The sequence below is a fragment of the Protopterus annectens genome, chromosome 14.part0 (genome assembly GCF_019279795.1).
Source record: "Protopterus annectens isolate FY-2018-M chromosome 14.part0, PAN1.0, whole genome shotgun sequence".
Lineage (NCBI taxonomy): Eukaryota > Metazoa > Chordata > Ceratodontiformes > Protopteridae > Protopterus > Protopterus annectens.
Window position 1 is genome coordinate 563,346,855 of NC_056748.1, and position 18,503 is coordinate 563,365,357.

The window sequence follows — 18,503 nt, forward strand, 5'->3', positions numbered from 1 at the left end:
TCCCCATCACCACTAGTCCTCTGTCTGCTGGTATGTGTGTCTATCCATTGTCTAACCTCACATTTTGTCAGTACCTCCCCTTTTGGACTTTGTCTGTGTTTTCTGTTTGTTTGTGTGTCACTATTTCCTTCCCACTATACTCATTCTATTCTTCTGACTTCCCCTTATATTCATCCCTATCTAGCTTTCTCTGCACATTCACCTGCTTCCCACACCTGTCCCCTCCATGTGTCCTTTTGCACATTCCCCTGCTTTCCCTTCCCCAACTTTCCTGTAGTCTAATTTCTTCTCCCTTAAATGAAGAAACATAGTAGGGCATTTGTGGTGATTCATGTGTTGTTCCTCTCATCACTACTCATAGCATCATAAAGCTGTGTTTGTGAATGTGCATACTGGCATGTATTCAACATCCCCACTATTGCTGCCTGAAAATTCTGTCACCATACCCATGATAAAATTTTCTGTTTTTTACCACTGCCATTTATGTGGGAAGATTTCATAATTAGTTAAAAGTCAAGGTGTTAAATGCTAGAATCCTAGTAAAATGAATTCAGCAGATGCAGGCAGCCTAGGTATGCTTCCTTTCAAAAAGACTTACCTTAAGGCTGCCTCTCCACAAATATCAGGAGTTACTGAGAAAAAAGTGAAGTGCACACAAGAAGAAGAAATTAAGTGAAATTGGAATCATATCCACTTGGCATCTTGGGGCAATGTAGCAATTGCCTCATGTACACAGACAACCCGCTCCTCCTACCACTCAACACCACAACCTGTGAGAGATGCACTTATCTAGCCAAACTGGAGGTAAAGCTCTCTCCAACCAAGACTGAACTTGACAGTCAAGAGGAGAAGGTAAACACTTGCACCACACCACATTCATGACACAGTCCCACTAAACCTACACCACCAAAATCCACACATAGAAACACAAAATCATTTGCGGAGGCTCTCAATAATAATATACTCAAGCAACAGAGACCTCCAAAGCAGAAATGCAAGTAACCTCCACCCCCCAAACACAACCCAAATGACACATACCCACAGACTCAGTGTGCCACTCAACCACAGCCCATAAGACAAAACAGAGTACCCAACACACTAGTCATAGGTGACTCTATAGTCAGGCACACTGATGTCCCACTCACCAGGGTAAACAAGGAGAAGGTTACTGCCAGCTGCCTGCTGGGTGCCAGGATCCGCCACATAACCCACGCACTCAGGTCACTCCACAAGTACAAATATGGCTCTGTCATTGTCCATGTTGGTGTGAATGACCTGAGACGTACCTCCCTGGACTACATGAAAAGAGACATGGAAGATCTCTCTGATCTTGTAGCCCAGGCAAGTATGACCCTAGCCCTGAGTAGCATCCTGCCATCGCCCAGAATGATACCGCAGTACAAGGACAAAATAACTGACTTCAACAATTGGCTAAGCTTCTGGTGTCATTCTAAGGGGATCCAGTACCTGTCTGCCTGGGATGACATGGTCGACAGACCACGATGTTTTGCCAGAGATGGCCTGCACCTGTCACCACTGGGATTCCGGATACTGGCTAAGGCTCTTGCTGCCCCTATAGTGCCTTTTTTAGGCAAGTTTCAAATGACAAATTCACCATCATAACAGGAACAGGCAAGCAAAAACTGAGGGTAATGCTACCCAATGCTAGAAGTCTAAATCTCAAAATGCACTCCCTCGAGGCACTCCTTAAAATGGAGAACATCGATATCTGTGTAGTGACTGAGATCTGGTTCAAGGCTCCAGACACACCCCTGCATTACCAGGCTATAACTCATACCACACATTTCGTCCACCTAGCCTACACCGGAACACCAAAGACGGAGCTGTGTCCATATTCATTAAGGATATCCACACCTCCAGGCTAATTGCTCAGCATAATGCATCTAAGGTTATCCAAGTGCAACTAACTTTGGGCAAAACTGCAATCCAAATTGTAGCTTGCTACAGAACCCCCACCATGCCCCAAGATTCCCACGCCTCTTTTCTTGATATACTGGAAAATATTAGGGTTCAACCAAACACCCTAATAATGGGTGATTTAAACTACCTTACCATTAACTGGGAAAACTACTCATGTATCAACTCCTTCACACAAAGCTTTCTGGAATTCATAAATTCCAATGCCCTGGATCAACATATCCACATCCCCACCAGAGGAAACAATATCCTAGACCTAGTCATTACCAACATGAGTGACCAGTGTTCCACACCTGAAGTCAACTCCTTGTTGGTCAGATCAGACCATAAGCTCATCACCGTAGATATCCACATCCCACCCCCACCCCCCATTAAGGAACTCACAGTAAAAAATTTCTCTAAATATTAGGGTTCAACCAAACACCCTAATAATGGGTGATTTAAACTACCCCACCATTAACTGGGAAAACTACTCATGTATCAACTCCTTCACACAAAGCTTTCTGGAATTCATAAATTCCAATGCCCTGGATCAACATATCCACATCCCCACCAGAGGAAACAATATCCTAGACCTAGTCATTACCAACATGAGTGACCAGTGTTCCACACCTGAAGTCAACTCCTTGTTGGTCAGATCAGACCATAAGCTCATCACCGTAGATATCCACATCCCACCCCCACCCCCCATTAAGGAACTCACAGTAAAAAATTTCTCTAAAGCCAACTTCATGCTTCTTAAGACAGAAGTGGTGAACTTCATGACACCCATGCAGATGAACAATACAGTTACGACTGCTGAATCCTACACAGATGCACTCTATAAGCACTTACACAAGTGCATGGATCGTGCTATCCCAAACAGAACCAAGATGCTATCCTCCAAAAAAAGGAAGCCAATCTGGAGGTCCCCTGCCATAAACAAACTCTACAACAGAAGGAAGAAACTGTTGCAAAAGAGAGTAAAATCCCATGAGTGGAGGAGTTCCCTGGTCAGCCTCAGTAAGAAGCTGAGATCCCTTATAAGATCTTCCAAAGCTAGCTACGAAAACAAAATTGCCACTGATTCTAGGGACAACCACAAAGCATTCTATAGTGATGTCAAGAATCTCAATGGCAACACCCAGATCTGCTCTGAGTTACAGCACAACGGCATGAAAATTATAGAACCAATTGATATTGCCAACGTCCTGGCAGATAGGTTCAGTGCTAACTTTACCCCCCCTCTCACCCCCTAAAGGGTCCATATCTATACAAGAAGAATGCAGAGTCCCTGTAATCACAACCACGCAGGTAAAATCTGTACTCTCTAAAGCCAAAAACACAGCATCCATGGGACCAGACAACATCCCAGGCTGCATTTTACACGCACTTCAGAGCAAACAGGCTCCCCACCTAAGCACCATGTTCAATCATAGTCTCACATCAGGCTTTGTGCCCACTGAATGGTGCACAGCAACAGTTATCCCACTTCACAAAGGGGGAGCCACCACTGATCCAGGGAACAATGCCCTATTAGCCTGATGAGCCTGGTCTGTAAGGCTATGGAACGTATCATCATGGAACTCATAAACAAAGACATTGGTAACCTCCAAACTCTGGACCCCACCCAAGTTGACGAGGGTAAGGTGGTTCACACAGCCTATCTTGACCTCGCCAAGGCTTTCAACACCATCCCCCATTCTGGAATTATAGCTAAACTAGGTATAAATCTACGTCACAAGATGGGTTGCCAGTTGACTCACTGACAGAACCCACACTGCAAAAGTTGCAAACTCCAAATCTGACTTCAAACCAGTGACAAGTGGAGTACCACAGGGTTCAGTCCTGTGACCTCTCCTGTTTAGTATCTACTTCTCTGAAGTACAGGCTAACACAGAAGGCCTTTGGCTAACAAAGTTCACAGATGACTGCAAACTAGGAGCCATAGTTGAATCCCCAAATGATGCGGACATCCTACAGAAGGGCCTCACTGAGACAGATGCCTGATGTCAAAGCCATGGCCTCAAACTCAATGCCAAAAAGTGCACTGTCATCCCCTTTGGTAAAAACTCTGTACCCATAAACCACCACATAAGTGGCAGTCTACTTAACACCGAATGTAGTAGTCTCTCCTTTGATAATTACATCGCCACAGTAGTTAGGAAATCCTTCTACATGGCACACCTCATCACAAAAGGGTTCTCATCTAGGAAAAAAGAGGTCATTGTTCCCCTCTACTTGACACTCATTAGATCCATTATAGAGTACAACGCCCCTTTTGGAATGGACCTCACAAGACATCTGCAGCAGCTGGAAAGGCCACAGAAGTACTTCACAATAAGGATTACTGGCCTCAAACAGATGCCCTATACTGACTGTCTCAAAAAATTCCAGCTTTACCCTGTAGCATATCGCCTACTCCGAGGTGATTTCTGCCTAACATATAAAGCTATGTCAAACCCAGAGCTGTTGGACATGATACACCTAAAGAAATCCCAGTCCCTCCGAGCTACACACTTTAGGGACCTAAACCTTGTCAACACAATAAACAGGACATGCTGGAGGGATCGATTCCTGTCCCAGAGACTTCCCATAGTCTGGAGCAAGCTACCAATCTATGTCAAGCAAAGTTCCTCATTAGCAATCTTCAAGAAAAATCTTGATAACTGGATGAGAAATAGGAAATGCACCCCGGGGATCACTTCTGTGGCTCTGCTCGACAGGGGCACAGGAAAATAACTTTCTTGGGTGGCATAAGCCAGGGAAACTTGTTGGCTAGGCTTACTTAGGCCCTTGGGCAGATAGCCTAGTACCCATCTATGGTGTTGTTGTTTGTCTTTCGGCTTTTCCCAGTTAGGGGTCGCCACAGCGGAACTCCGGTCCATTAATGATTGGCGGTAGACTTTCACAAATGCCAAGGTGCCAGCTCGACGTTCAACCTTCAATGAAGGCACGCCTATTTACGCATGTCTTTCGAACGCCCACCGTGAATTATGTAAATGTGAGAGGAACAAAAAAAACCTATGGCAACAGGGTGTTGTGGTGCAAGTTCACAAAGGGGGTTGTCACTTCAGACAAAAAATAGTTCTAACCACCAGTCTAACCAGTATTATATGTAAAATCATGGATAGAGGCATACTAAAGCTTATTCAAAATGACACTTGGAACTTATTTTTGTTGAATATGAAACATTCTGAGCTTGTTGTTATGACAGTCTTTCCTTTGTGGCATTCTTTGAATAGGTAAATGCAGCACTTTGATGAAAACCTGACAGTGCATGTTGCTTATCCTTCTTAAGTCATTCCACTTTGTTCTAATAAGGTAAGAGTTGACAAATTAAAATCATTAAATGTCAATGCATATGCAAATTGACATTTAAACTACTGGTTAAGAAACAGGACTCTCCAAGTCAGAGTGGAGATTATCTGTCTATCCCTGTAGTGTCATAAGTGGTGGCCCAAAGGTTTTGTACCGAGGTCACGTTTTGAGTAAGTCTTCTGTGATATGAAACTGTGAAATAAGCCAGGATAACTAAATATGCCAATGACTGCAAACTGGTTATACTAATTACTTCAATGAAATATCGCAATATTGTCCAGAATGGTCAACAAAAGCACACTTGTTATAGCTGTAATAAAGGCCTCACATTTAATACCATTAAATGTAGCTTTATGAGACTTGCCATAAAGGACATATACTTTGTTTACAAAATAAATAGTCGCATCAAAAACATGATATTATCAATAAAGCTCTAGGGAGAACATTTTAACCATTAACTGGTGCACTTCTGCCAAAACCAGAAAAGCATGTTGTATCTCATCTAATTCTAAAGTGCATGTCTAGTCACTTGAGGGAGATAATTTTATCACTTTACACTGTAGTGATCTAACCCATTATTATATACAAAGCAACATTTTGAAGCCTTTGTGCAAGCCACCTGAAACAACTTGAAAAGATACAGTGATTCTTTATTAGAAGACTCATAAGGTTAGAAAACCTGAACTATTCAGAGAAACTTCAGGAATTGTCAAAGTCAAAATGAACTTTATTGTCATTCAGACCTCACAACAGTGCAACTGAACTAAAGTGCGTTATTTCAAACTCAATGTGCATACAACATATACTGATATTAATACACAATAACACACATACTAAAGCTAATCCAACAATAACAACAGTAAAGACTATTCCACTTACATGTCTTCGTAAGTACCCAAAATATTGCATAGATAATATATTGCACAGACCAAAATCAGACAGATTTCAAATTGCACAGAATGCTAACTTGGCATCGTTAATATTACACATAAGGTATAAGATTGTACTTTCATAGAGTTATTGCATATGTCTGTAAATTACTTCAGCATTGTAACTCCAGACTTCCATGATTAGCATGGTGTGGCTTGTGGAAAAAAGCTTCTATTAAATCTGGTAGTTTTGCAGCATAAGCTACAGTATCTCTTGCCTGAAGACAAAGAAGAGAACAGACGTGGGCATGGTGAGTGCAGTCTTTGACTATTTTCATGGCTCTGCTGAGGCACCGAGCAGAGTGCAAGTCCTGGATAGATGGGATCGTGGACCTGATAATTCCCTACGCCACTTTCACCACCCTCTGGAGAGACATGCGATCTGAAACCATGCAGTTTCCATACCACACTGAGAGATTACTAGTCAGGGTGCTTTCAATGGTACCCCTGTAGAAGGTTGTGAAAACTGAAGGTGGTAATTTTGCTCTCTTCAACCTTCTTGGAAAGTGTAGTCGCTGTTGCACCTTCTTGACAAAGTGATTAGTATTTATTGACTAAGACAAGTCTTCAGAGATGCAATATGCACCCCTAGGACCTTCGTGCTCTTCACCCTTGTGAATGGAGAATGAGTCTTCTTCCTGAAGTCTACTATTATCTCCTTTGTTTTATTCACATTGAGAGCCAGGTCATTGTTGTCACACCAGAAAATCAGTTCATTCACCTCCTCTGTGTAGGCTTTTTCGTCACCATTGCTGATGAGACCCACCACTGTAGTATCATCTGCAAACTTAATAATGTGGTTTGTGTTGTACCTAGTGTTGCAGTCATGTGTCGGCATGGTGAGCAGCAGGGGACTCAGGATACATCCTTGAGGTACTCCAGTGCCAGTGCCCAGCATGATGCCCATCGAGGTGTTGCTGCCTACACATACCTTTTGTGGTCTGTCAATAAGAATATCCAGAATCCAGTTGCCTAAATGAGTGCTAAAACCCACATGGACCAGTTTCTCAATCAGATGTTGGGGGATGATTGTGGTGACTGCCAAGCTGAAGTCAATAAATAACTGTCATTGTATTCCCTTTTTTATAGTCTAAGGCAAGGTATGATCTGGTTTTGCTTAAAATGTTTTGCCAGGAATATACCTCCTGAAGAGCTAATACCAGACTGGGAAACCAAATACTAGAAATAAAAATCAATAGTACAGATACAAAAAGGGACAGATGCATTATATAATGCCTTCCACAATTATGGAATAAGTTTCTCTTTGTAATAAAAAAAAAAAAAAAAAATAATAATCAGTCCTCACCTTCTATCAAACATAATACACAGGTTTACCTTTACATGTGCATATTGCACAAGGGCGAACAGCAATTTTCCAAAAGGCAGCTTGTAAAGTTTGCAAACGCCGAACAGAAAAGGTTTGAATGTGCAATGAGCGAATGCACAGTGAGATTCGCTCATTGCACATTCGACATTCTTGGGCGGAGTGCACTATAGTGGGGATTGGGAAATGGTTCCTCTCCCCACTGTAGTGCGATCTCGGAGTTAAAATAATAAAGTAGGGGGTGTGGGGGGCTTGCCCCCTGCTTTATATTTCGTTTTTTTTTTTGTTCAACATTAATGTTCGAAAAACAGTGAATCTGCTTTTCAGTTTGCTATTTTTTTGAACATTAAGGACCGTCAACATTTTCAGTTTTGTGGTTTCGAATCGCTCATATGAGCACTCAAACCACTGTGATTCGAGTTTATGAAGATAAACCAATACACATACATACATATGGCTGTAGTCTGTAATGTTCTTTTCTCCCTCGCTTTTCAGTCTTCCAGCTGCTTTGTGTGAGTGCGATGACTGTGATGGATGGAGTCTATGAATATGTCCTTTTCCCACCATTGTGCAACCTCAGAGTTTGTATATTTAGTTAGCAGGGAGTGTGGAGATACAAGACGGCTTTCCCCAAAGCAAAAAATATATATATATTTGTTTTTATCTTTTTACATTCAGTCAAAAAATATCAATTTTTGTATTTATTCTTTGGAATGTTTGATTATGAGTGTGTGTGTGTATGGGAAGATTCTTGTTAGTCAAACATTTGGAATACTGAACATTTTTATGTTGGCACAAGCAATTGAATAGTCAAATGATTGCAGTGTGCTGGCATTACTTTGTGCATAACTGAGGTAGAACAGGATGGGAATTTGTTCTTTACCCACCATTGTGCAGTTTCAGAGTTGGTATATATATATACATATATATATATATATATATATAATTAGCAGGGGGTGGTAAGGTGCAGGGTGGTTTGCCCATCTACTTAAAATAGTTTTTATTTTTATTTATTTTTTATTTTATTTTTTTTTAGATGTGTTGAGTTTTGATCTTTTTAGATCAGTATTTTTATGTTCTGGATTTTGAGTGTTCAGTTACATGTGTGTGTGTGTATATACACAAACACACACACACACACACACACGTGTGTATGTGTATATATATATATATATATATATATATATATATATATATATATATATATATATATATATATATATAGGTGTATGTTGCTTTGTCAGAAAAATGACATACTGGACCACAACTTATTGAGCACAGATACTTGAATTGTATATTTACAAAAAAAAAATGCTGACAATGCAGTGCAGCTTAACAAGGTTGCTGCACTCCTGAGTGAGCTGCCCTTTGGATGAGATGTTAAACCATGGCCCATCTGCCTCAGATGGAGGTACCTCCAATGGATGTAAACGATTGCCTCGTACATATCAAATAGAGAGTGGGAATTTCTCTGATGCCATGACCAAATTTTCCCTGGTGAGTATGAATTCCACCTCAGGTCTTCACTGAAGAGAGGCTGCTGGCTTAATGTGACTCACCTGGTCAAAAGATAGAAAATAAATAAATATGCCCATACAGTGCAACACAAATACTTGCAGCACATTTACATGTACATGCTCATATAAACTTATACATAGAGCAACTACATACTTTACAACAACCTGAACATAATGAATAACACATTTACCAAACACTACAGCATGCACACATACACAAATAGCATCATATATTAGTAAATACCACAACCCAATTCATGCAAACACACCTCACACTTGCCAACTTTCACACTCAATTACACTTATTTATGATCATTTTCACCACAAAAAAAAAAATCCCATAAACTCACTTCTCAACAAACTCAATGGTGCCTTGATAGGTTAAAAAAAATCATTTAATCTGTCGAGGAAATGGTAATCCCATATCAACCACAGCACTGACATCCTCAAAAAAGGATGCCGGTTAGTAAAACATGTTTCTGAAAACAGCATGTTAAAATATGTCAAAGGTATTTCTTTTGTACATCCATCCATCCCTCGCTCTATCAGTTCTCAGTATTCACTTTATCCAGCTCTGGCTCACACGGAGACAAAGCCTCTCCCTGCAAGCAAGAAGCCAAAGGCAAGAACCATTCCTGAACAGAAGTCAGTCCACTGCAGCAAACACACACACACAGCTACTTGCAATTTCAACAACACCAGTCCACCTATATGTATGCTTTTGAAATGTGAAAGGAAAAAGGAGTCCTGGTAAAAACTTAGGGACTGAAGACAGAGGATATGCATACTCTGTAGAAGGAGCCACAGCCAGGAAAAAAATGGAGAACAAGGTACTCCAAAGCAGCAGTGCTAACCACTGTTCTACACTGTACTGTACCTTTCCCAATTCAGAAAGGCTGAAATTAATGCAAGTGTCCAGACATACCTCACTTTCCTAACAGAATACTTAGTGTTAATGCACTTTACAGCTTGATTTTATTTCCATAAAGGTTTATCAGTGATAATCCACTAAATGGAATCAATTCTTCTGAAAGGTGATGATTAAAGAAAAATTCTGATGGCAACTAACCCACAGAATTTTTCTAACAGCCTTTGACCCAGGAGATACTATATAACTTTCAAATGGAAACTGTGTGATCTTTAACCATGTAGTGAAATTCTACATTTGGGACTGAATGCTTTCTCTTAGGAAATCTGTTTAACTGATGCAACAGGAACTTTTCTTCATAATTTATGTAAAGTTCTGGTGGCTTCAGCTTTAAATATATTTTATGTTTATGTTTCTTACATTTCCTACAGACAGTGAAAACAGGCTATGGTAAGATGTTTGCTTTATGTTAACAGGTACAAATCTGTGGTAACTAATGACAGTTAACTCCTTACCTTAGAAACAATCTAACCCTTACATAATTAGGATTACAGTCCCTTTGTACACTGTATTGTGATTCAGGTTTATGAATCATTCAAAAGACATGACTGTGTTCAAGGACCCCTGCTCATATAGAATTGAGCACATAGAATCTCAAATGTTTATGTACATCTGTAAAGGTATTTTCCACAATAGAATAACTGAGAAAGAAAACTGGAAGCTGTGTCAGCTGTAAAATGGATTAGTAGATGAAGATGCTCAATCTAGTCTTTATGAAAAAATGAAATAAGGGAATTTATACTGAAATTGCCTATTTATTTTATTTTACATTTGTTACCAGGAAAGTCTGACTAGGCTCCACAGAGCCTTTTTTCAGCGGAGGCCCAGGGAGAAATGCTCCAGATGCATGTCTTTAGAATGTGGGAGGAAATCAGAGCACCTGGAGGAAACCCACGCAAGTGCAGAGAGAACATGCAAACTCCACACAGAAGGCACCCCAGCAGAGAAGCAAACCGGAGAACCTCTTGTTGTGAGGCGACAACGTTAACCGCTGCACCACTGTGCCGCCCATAACTCTAAGATTCTTCTACCTGAGGTTATAGTCACTAGGAAGAGTTTTTCATAATTAAAATTTCAAATCATCTCAATGTGTCAGTTCAAAGTTGGAATAGTAAGCCACCATGTCCAGCACAATGTAAAGATTACATGGGAGAATTGGATTCTTAATGTGTAATCTTAAAATGAATGTGCCCTTCAAAGCTAAAGACAATGAATTTGCTCCTTGATGAAAACTGGGCATTGCTGATAAGTGGATTGACTTTGGCAGAGCAGTAGCAGAGTCCAAAATCAAAGATTTGAGCAAAACACTCAAAAACAGAAGGAACTATAATAGAAAAAGAGATCTGGGCTTCTTGAAGAAGACCACAGGGAAATGTGGGTCCTCTTACTGTTGTATAACCTGCCACTGTTAGGCTTCTGGGAAGATACCATAATCTGAAATAATCTAGAAGGAAAACAGGACAATTGACCATCAATGAAAATGGATAAACCACTTTGTTAGACATAGGTTGCAGAGTTCTGGATGGGTCTTGCTCCATGAATGGGAAAGACAGGTTCCTACAACATGTGAGGTATGAATAGGGGAAAGCATACTTCTGAGGCCAAAATGGTCCTCTGAGAATAAAATTAGACTTCTGCTGTTCTGCTTTCTGAATGAGCCTCATCATCAGAATAAATTATGGAAAAGATGAAAGAGTCTAGGAGGTCATTTGTGGAAGACACCATCCATGGGAAATCACCTTGGTGGGAGGATGAGGGAATAAAAAACTGTTGCACTTGATTTATGAGGTGTAGAGATCATATCAAGCTTATTCCAGTAGCAGAAATGCTTCTGTGCTGCAAGTGGGTTGATGGAACCATTCATGCATATTAATAGTTACTCAGTGTATCATCAAGGTAGACACCTTCCAAAATACAAGTCAGAAAGTGGTGGATGACATGCATAATTTCCTAAACCTCAGGGGGTTGGTAGGAATGGGTTCCCCCTTGCTTGATAAAGTATGATACCAAAGCTATATTTTCAAAGTGGATGACTATCAAACCCTGGAATCGGGGAGTCCTAAAATGCAAGGATGTTAAGAAGAACTGCCCTCATCTCCAGAATACTAACGTGAAGACCTACGTGAGTTTGCCCTTGTTATGCCCTTGTTAATGCCCCCCCCCCAGCATACAGGCATCCACAGTGATTGCCACCAGTGAGTGAGAAAGTAAGAACCTAGAGTGAACTGCCTCACAAAGACTGGGTACTTGCAGACTCCAGAAAGTCTGACCTTTTAAGACAGTGGATCTGATATTAGTAATCAGTGAACTCAAAGTGTCCATTGCAAAACACTTGCATGGTATCTGATGAATGGCACCAAGATAAGTGTTCCTCCAGCAAGGCCAAGTTTTGCAGAAGTGATTGATGGTTGTTTGAGAGTCTACATTTTGGAAACCTTGTGCTGGAGACACTACATCCCATCCAGAGGGAGATTGGCTCTGCACTTTTCTGTACCACATTGCAGTTGATGAACATGAGCAGTTTGGGAGTTCTAGCTGAAACTTGTTAAGGTTTATTGTCATTCCTATGGATCAGAACAGGTTGAACGACGACTCCTAAGCAAAGATTGGGTTTGATACTGAGGAAATGGAAGGAGCCAGTCATCCAAGTAAGGGAAACGTTTGACTCCCTGCACCCAATGGTTTGCTGCTACAGTGGACCTACAATTGGTGTGGGAGAGTACTGGACTGTGTAGCTCCCACCTGGCAGTGAAAATACTGCCTGGATTCCTTGACTATCTTGATTTAGGTTGAGGCAAGGTCCAAAGAACACATCCTATCTTCTTCAGTGGAGTACAGTAAAGAGAAGTTCACCATGACCATTCAAAATGTTTCCTCAAGAATAAACTTATTTTAGCTATTAAAACTGCGAATAGCCATGATTTTGTTTTACCTTAATGCTTTCTGGTTTTGTTGAGACTTCTTAGAGGGCTCTTTTTTTCTAGAAATGTATTGGCCTATGTTCTTTTACTTCAGGTTTCTGATTGTGTGAAACAATGGGCAAGGGAAAATCAAAGAAAAGAGAGTAGAAGAGAACTGTACAAACTTTGGTTATTACTTCTGTTATCTATCTGTCTTTCATTATGGGCAGACATGCAGGAAGATGAAAAGATATATGGTACTTGACTGTCTTCTAATAGGAAGTCAGGTAGGACCTCAGAGAAGTTGCTGCTGACCACCCAAAGGTGCTTCCTGTTGCTGCTGCCGGAAAACCATACCTTGGGTGCATTGGTTTTCTGGAAGTTACACTGGAAATTAAGGCAATTTCTAAAGTGATGTTTTTTCTGCTGGCACCCAAGTCAAAACATGTGACATAGTTTTCTCTGCATCTCTGAGAAGGAGTTTGCAAAGATATAAACTTCATAGTAACAGCAGAGAGAAATGTGTTCTCTTTCTTCATAATAGATCTTAGCTATCTGTGCTTCTGCATCAGGACCAAAGATACAGAGCCCTGAAAGGGTGAATTCATTAATACCACCTTCATGTCCTCAGCAAAATCAGTGAACCTGAGTAAGGAGTGATGACACATAACAGTGTTAGCTTCAGCAACTAAGGGCAAACTTTCATCAGATTAACATGCCACTTAGCATGAACTTTGTTTAGCAACATAACATCTGCCATTTGAACATTTGAAATTATAACTTTTACTGGGGGGGGGGGGTTCTGGCATCTATTCTACTGACTTTTGGATTTTTATCAAATAGAGTATGCTAGAAATCAATCTTCTGGGATAAAAAGTCTATGAAGTTCACAGACAATACTTTTGACAAATAAAATCACTTGCTGGTGCGATCCACTCCTTCTCAGTGGACAAGAACTATCAGGCCACCAGGTTCTGAAGAGCTGGACATTTTTAAAGGCAGCTGTTGCAGTGATAATATCTAGCTGAGGAGTCTCTAACCAGAACTGCCAATTCTTTGTGGCCAGAGGACCCTGGCTGGTCTCACCATGACAACAGCCAGAGTATTGGTGCTTTACCATGCTGCATTGGTGGCCACTTGCAAAATGTCCAACAGTGGGCAGACCACTGAAGATGACTGCTGGCTAGGCCAAAATGATTTTTGCAATTATCCCTATAAGGAGAAGATAGGATACCCCTGCTGCATCACCTTTAATACCTGACCAAACTTGGAGCTCTTGAGTGAAGTGGGGGGCAGCATATGCCTTCATCACTGATGTCTACCATGGGAGACTCAACAAGGGAGTTAATATGCTTCTTATTACACGTGGCCTTCATAGTTACCTTTGGATCTGGCACACAAAAATAAAGTGCAAGAATGTTTAGGTAATGATGTCATGGAGGAATACCTCAAGTGACCCTATGTCCTACTGTATGCCAGGGGAAACAGCCAAAGTATCCCTAAGAGGCTAGCCTGTCTGTTGTACCAGTGCTGACACTTGGCTGGCAATAGACATAGTGGAAGGCCAAGGGTGCTTGCTTCAGATCCCTATTGAAATGCTGGCTCTCGAAATGCAGTGTGCTGATAAGCTGGAAGAAAAAGACCAAAAACACAGGAAAAGGCAAATCTCAAAAATCACTCTTCTCATTCAAACTTCTTTTTGCAGGGGGGGCAAGCCTCCCACACCCCATGCACTTATATATCAACTTTGAGTTAGCCATACCTCGGAGAAAAGTGAATATTCTTAGAAATGGCATCTCAACCTTGGTATACAGAAGTCCAATCTTTCATCCATTCAGTCATAACATTTCAGAACTTGCTTTTGCAGGTCTCGACATTTTAAATGGTCACTACTTACAACTAAAGTCATGATCCTCAGTGTCTGCATGCTTGGGAGTGGAGTGAAATCCTGACCACTGCCAACTGCAAGGACAGACTTTGCAACACTGGTATCTATGCTACCAAACTCAGTACTGAGTGTGGCATCAATGTGTTGACCCCATGTCCCGGCTGAGATAACATTAAACTGACTGATCCTAGCGGCAGAGTTGTTAGTAGAGGAATTACTGTCATCTGCTGTGACCAGTTTTACAGTAAACACACACCAATTTGGATCATTACTGGCAAACTTAAGAATGGTGCCAAGATATGTACACTGCTAAGGAACATCTGTGTGATCTATTCACTACTTAAAACACATACATGGCACTATCCACCACTAAAGTTGCTGGGGAATGGGCCTTAGACAACTTTTACTGAGCCCTAACAAAAGCATTGACAAACTTCCATAGTCAGATATTGGCATAGGCATATAAGGTTTTAAGAAGACAGGTCAAGGTTTAATATTTGACTTATCTCATTATCAGCCAGTAAAGTCAGACTATGACATTTTGAAAGTCTTTATGGTGGGCTTGTTTTCTACTACCTGCAAAATCACTTTTAGCACTGAATCATCTATTTTCTTTTGGGTATAGGACACAGAGAAAAAGTCTGGACTTTATAGGTTTAGGGGACTTAAGGTATTTGTATTTGGGTTATTTGAAGGGCTCTGCTGATGAGATGGCAGCAACACCTTTGGAAAGGGGAGCTATAAACTTCAAGTGAAAATGACTTGATTGTTAAGTACAGAGATACTTTTCGTACATGTACAGTTTATGCTAGTTGATTCAGTCCTAGAGTGTATCTGAAAAAAAAGTATGGTAAACAGATCATTTAAATATAGTATAGGAACATAGAAACATACTAGGCAAGAGATCACAGGCATTATATACACCTTTAAGTAGACACTTTTCAAGTACTTAACCCAAAATAATGCAGAGAATACAGTAGTCTCAAAGCAGTACTTTGTTTGACATGTAGTTGTAACTTATTCCATAAGCCAGGAATATGTTGAGTTAGGAACCTATCCAGTCAGCCTTCTTTATCTGTTGGTATTGGGGTGTTTGTACAGCCACTGGTTTTGCAAAGAAACAGAAGGTCAAATAGGACAGGATCTTTCACGGCTCAATAAGCAAGGCACAGGTCACCTCACAGCAACCTGTATACTACTGAGTTAAAGACAGTCATGTTACTCTGTCAGGGTAGTTCAAGGGTTAAAAATCTTTGGGGCCTTTCCAATTGAAAGATATGTTTGGATTTGTACATACCAAAGTTGGCATTGTATTCAGTGATGGGGCTGATAAGGGAAGATTACACTGGCAGGATAACATCTTTGGATCTTTAAGATATTCACATGGAAATCAACTGAGCCAGATAGAAGGATTTTTTTACTATGTTGGAAACATGACCATCTAATGAGAGACAGTTAGGTTGCCTACATCTGTATAAATGAATTCTACTATGATACATTCCATGGCTTTTCATATAAGACTGGCGAGGCTGATGGGTGTCTAATTACTGGGGTCTACAGAGGGACCATCTTTGTGTTGGGGAGACACACTGGCTGTTCTCCAGGCATCAGAATCAAATCCTGTAGATAAGCTGAGACTGAATAGTTTAAGCAGAAGCTCAGCCACTGCAGACTTGTCATTCTTTCCCCCATATAAATCGAGTAAGCCTGGTGTTTGTTGTGCAGTGGTATTTTATTCCTGCACATGCATTTCTTTACTCTACAGACTATGGAGACAAAATAGAGGATGCACCCCTAGCAAAAACACCATTGAAAGACATTTTTCAATAGCATTAAAGCCAAGAGAAAAACGTAACACCTTAAAACTGGAAAATATAAATTATATGAATGAACTTAGAGCTGTAGGGGTGTGTAGTAAAACAGTGCAAGACTGACTAGTAAAGCCTTAGGAAGGGATTGCAGACATAGGGGGAAAAAAATCAAACAAGTTAGCACACCTGCAGTCATGAATAAAAGACTCACTGTTTAATTAAGATTTTCATTCCAAATTATTGAAATGTAGCCTGCGGCCAACATCTATGTTCAACAAAAGAAATATGAAGAGGAAGGGATCTGTAATGCATTGTGGCATAAGTGAGGGAACCCAGTAGCCCATGAAAATTGTATGTGCTAAGTTGTCCTAGTGTGTGTTAACATCAGTTCTATTTTTATCAAAGATGGACATCCTCATACCAGATTATTGATTGTTTAGGCCTGAATGCCCCCCCCCCCCCCATTTTCCTTTCAGTTTTACAGAGTGCTTGTTTCCCTGCTCCTTCCCAGTCTTATTTTTGAACTTTGAAAACAAAAGTGACTGTCCCATGTGCAACAACTTAATGTATGAGCTTTTAAACACATCTTTTTTTTTAAATAAGAAACATCTTTAATGAATTATCACTTATGACATAGGTAATCATACATTTATATAAATGAAAACAAACCATACTGACATATTTTCAGTTGCAAACATTACACATTTACATATAATGTATTATAAAGTCATTGTCATTTGAAGATTACATAATTCATTCAATTCCTGCCTCCCCGTAAAGTCATTCCTCCTCCAAAACATTATTCGAAATTAATTGTTCCCACAATTCCCTTTTTTTCTATGTAATTTGTCCTGCTCCACTTCCAATTCTTTTGTCTCTGCTATTATATTCACTACTTCTAGTACTGTTGGTTTAGACTTTGATTTCCAATCTCTAGTAATTTCTCTTTTGGCAGCCACCAGAATTAAAATCAGCAAGGCTTTATTGTGTCTAGGCAATTCTGATTCTGTATCACAGCTAAAAGAAATAATAATTTCCTTAGTTCCACCTATTCGCACTTCCAGTTCTTCTGACAGAGAAGTTTGCAGGGAATTTTGAAAAGTCTGCCTACTCATTAAATTCATAAAATATATGCTTCCAGTTATCTCTTTCTTCCCCATCACACCTCCAAGATTTGCTGTCTACCCAAGGAAAAAAATTAAACACATCTTGATCATAAAACAGACAAACACTAGCTCCATGCAGATGTTGACATTCAGTGAATTTATGCACCCACAATATTATGCATTCTAGTTATGTATTGTCTGTCAGCTTTGTTAACCAGATAAGTGAACCTCTTCAAAGACCCATTTCAGAAAATGGCTCAGTACACATCCTCCTTAGCCATAGTCCAAAGTGCATGCTAAAACACTTGCCAGTATTCAAGACTAATTTATTTCCATCTAGCCATTTTTCAGTGTTTAGAAGTACATCCTGTAATAATGATGCTGAACTTTTCACCCAGCTTACTGTCATTACCATATCTTCCTTTATCTCTTTGATAGATTATAACTGATATCCAGACATTGCATTACTATTCCCACACCTCGCCCACAGTACATATCTCTGAGGTTAACCTGGCTCACACATCTGAAATAAATTTGAAGAATATGCCCAGCTAGTGAGAACTGAGACCAGCTACCTGCAGAATGCCATAATCAGTCTTACCACTCACACAGAAGTCAATACAAAAAAATATTAGGTATATACTGCTGCAAGAAAAAAATAAGTTCAAGAAACAGAGCAAGATACACAAAGACATCAGAGCTAGAAAACTGCCAGCCTTTAATCATTTTAGGCTGCTCCACAAGTTTGCATGGTCACCTTTCACAAGGGAATCTGGACAAAGCACAGAGGTCATGGGACTTTTTGTGCAACTTCAGACTCAGTGTAAGATTTAAAACAACGAATCCTAGTAAACACCAACAG